Source organism: Eriocheir sinensis, unplaced genomic scaffold, assembly GCF_024679095.1.
Source record: "Eriocheir sinensis breed Jianghai 21 unplaced genomic scaffold, ASM2467909v1 Scaffold1671, whole genome shotgun sequence".
NCBI lineage: Eukaryota > Metazoa > Arthropoda > Malacostraca > Decapoda > Varunidae > Eriocheir > Eriocheir sinensis.
The window spans coordinates 16,968-20,000 of NW_026111041.1; the positions used below are offsets into that span (position 1 = coordinate 16,968).

General features: G+C 45.0%; 1 long non-coding RNA gene across 1 annotated transcript in view; it reads left to right on the plus strand.

Annotated features, from left to right (window-relative positions):
* Window positions 1–1,980: 1,980 nt before the first annotated feature.
* Window positions 1,981–3,033, plus strand: part of LOC126990468 (uncharacterized) — a 3,566-nt gene continuing 2,513 nt past the window's right edge. The window contains exons 1-2 of the long non-coding RNA XR_007744388.1: window positions 1,981–2,041; window positions 2,834–3,033. The exon at window positions 2,834–3,033 is cut by the window's right edge and continues 31 nt beyond it. This is a non-coding gene — a long non-coding RNA (uncharacterized LOC126990468). The remainder of the gene's footprint in view (window positions 2,042–2,833) is intronic.

Genomic DNA, 3,033 nt, shown 5'->3' on the forward strand with positions numbered 1-3,033 from the left:
AAATTGTCCTCTTTTGGACACTCCTTCGATCTCTATTCAGGAACAGTGAGTAGCGGGCTTTTTTATATAAATTTTTATTTACGCCCTTGTACTGTCTCCTTAGCTGTAAAAAAAAAAAAAACTTACATCTTTTAGGGGACCGATATTGCCTTTTGTCTTCTTTTTGGTTCTTATATACGTGAAGAACTTTTTCGGGTTGGACTTGGCTTCGCTCGCAATCTGCTTTTCATTGTCGCGTTTACGCTGGCGAATGAGAAGCTTTGATGGTACTGTTCGCGTGCCTCGTCAGTGCTGTTTTCCTTTAGCAAGTTGTATTTTCTGTTCTTTAAATTAATCGCCGGTCGAACTTGGGTAGTCATCCATGGTGGGCTTATGGCATTATTTGTTCTAGTCTTCATGGGAACAGTTGTTCTCTCTACCTCTAAGAGTTTGTTCTTGAAGCCGTTCCACGCGCCGCCCACAGGAGTGAGGTTCATGAGTTCCCAAGTTGTCTGGGTTAGCAGCTCACGAGCGAGATTAAAATTTGCTCTTTTGTAGTTTGGAATCTTGGACGTGTTTTCGGTGAGTTCGTGGTCTGTTCTGATCTTTAGGCGAATTAGGTGATGGTCGCAACCACTTAGTTTTTCGCCGACCTGACATTCACGTGTGAGATCGGAATCACTCACGAGTACTAGGTCTAATAAGTTATTTTCCCTTGTAGGTTGGGTAACAATCTGAGTTAGAAAAGTGTCCTCTAACATTTCGAGCAATCTGTTACCCTCCCGATCTCCAATCATCGTGTTCCAGTCAATGTTGGAACAGTTAAAGTCCCCGATAATGACTGATTGTTTGTTTTGTGTTATGGTGGAATTTCCTCATACACAGCTGCGTCGTCCGCTGCTTGTTGCTTTGGAGGTCTGTAAACGGTTCCAATCGTTATTTTGTTGTGCTTGCTAGTCTCCAGTTCAACACATACAGTGTCATATTTCTCTGAGTCCCCTTTGGTTATTTTCACGGCCGGGTATTTGTTCTTGACGTATCATATAACACCTCCTCCTTTCTTGTGAAGTCTGTCCTGGAATTGAGAATTCGGTCATTAGGTGGTCAGAGATGGCCCACGTTTCGGTGATGGCAATCACGTCCGGTCTTTCTACGTCAACGTAGGTAAGTAACTCATTCCGTTTAGGTATTAAGGTCCGCGCGTTGGTGTATTTTTATTTTTTTACAACAAAGGAGACAGTTCAAGGGCACACAAAAAAACATTAATAAAAAAGCCCGCTACTCGCTGCTCCCAAAAAGAATCAAAAGAGGTGGAAAGAAAGGTCAATTTCGGGAGGAGAGGTGTCCTGATACCCTCCTTTTGAAAGAGTTCAAGTCGTAGGCAGGAGGAAATACAGATGAAGGAAAATTGTTCCAGAGTTTACCATCGTGAGGGATGAAAGAGTGAAGATGCTGGTTAACTCTTGCATAAGGGGTTTAGACAGTATAGGGATGAGCATGAGTAGAAAGTCGTGCAGCGGGGCCGCGGGAGGGGGGGAGGCATGCAGTTAGCAAGTTCAGAAGAGCAGTCAGCGTGGAAATATCGATAGAAGATAGAAAGAGAGGCAACATCGCGGCGGAATTTAAGAGGTAGAAGACTATCAGTAGGAGGAGGAGAGCTGATGAGACGAAGAGCCTTAGGGTGGTATTGCTAGACGGAAGGTCGAGGACAAGTTACTTCCCATGAAGTCAAGTCGTTACTGAGAGTACTTGAAATGCCCGCCAAAATACTGGAACATGGTCGAGTGTCGAGGACACGGGTACCCCGTGTCTTCGTCGAAATCGTGATTTAAATTGTTATCAGAATTTAGACTGAATGTAAAAAATACAATAAATTATAAAATAAATTTTCGGGAAAAAAATATCCTATTAGGCAGAACACTAGTGTTTCTCTGATAACAGTACCCGTTCCGCGTTTTACAAGAATAAGGCGTCGTGACGACAACATTCTAACCCCTCCGGCCTGGCGTCACGCGGGAGAGGAAGGCTGCCGCCATTACTACAATTCATCATCCATATACAGGTAAGACCAAGCGTATTTTCCCGGCCGTGAATGATTGTTTAGTGTTTTAAAGTTGCAGGATACGTTAGGCGGGATAAGGCGTGTTTACAACTTGCTGGAAGGCTGACAGTAGGCTAGCATTTAATAGACATTCAGTAGCCCCAACAAAATTTATTATTACACCCGGGTGAGGGAGCTTGACAGGATGTATAATCTTATTATTCGTGCTTGGTAATACTAAGAGGTCTCCGTGGTTCAGTGGTCAGCGTGGCTGACTACTACTACGCGGCCCCGTGTCCGAATCATGACCCGAGGAGTCAGCGTGCTGCTCACCCAGCTGTTCATCCTCCCTCTCGGGCTGGTTGATAAATGGGTACCTGGGGAAACCTGGGGAAGGTAAACTGTGGTAACCCGGATGTCACACTGGCCCTGTGTCCCGGGGTGTTGGGCTCCCTCCTACCACAGGCTCACGTGTTCATGCAACGGAGAACCCACGCGCAGCTCAGCTATAGCGTGTGCCCCAACTTTACCTTAACTTTGGTAATACTACAGTGAGCCTGACGCCAGTAAACCTCAATAAGTATGAATTGTGAATGCTATGAAATAGGTCAAGGAAGCAGCCTTCATTACTGAGCCTGCCCACCCCAGCATGGCCAATATTAATATTTCACACCATTATGGGGAATAATTACATTGGCCATCTAAGCTCAAGCTTATATTCAGACAGACCTTGATGCTTAAGTTCCACTTCAAATGAAAATAATCCTTGATGAGGGTGATGACACAAAAGATTAAATATAATTTTTATTACAGAAAAAGCAGCAATGGCAGCCTACAGACACCTGCTACGTAGAGTGGCTCACGTGGGACAATGGGAAGACCTGGCCATCAGGAGGAGAACCCGTTTGTTCAGGAGCCGTAGGGATCCCTTTGAAATGTACTCGGAAGAGGAGTTCACTCAACGCTTTCGGCTCTCCAAGCAAGTCACCCTGGATCTCTTATCAAAAATCCAG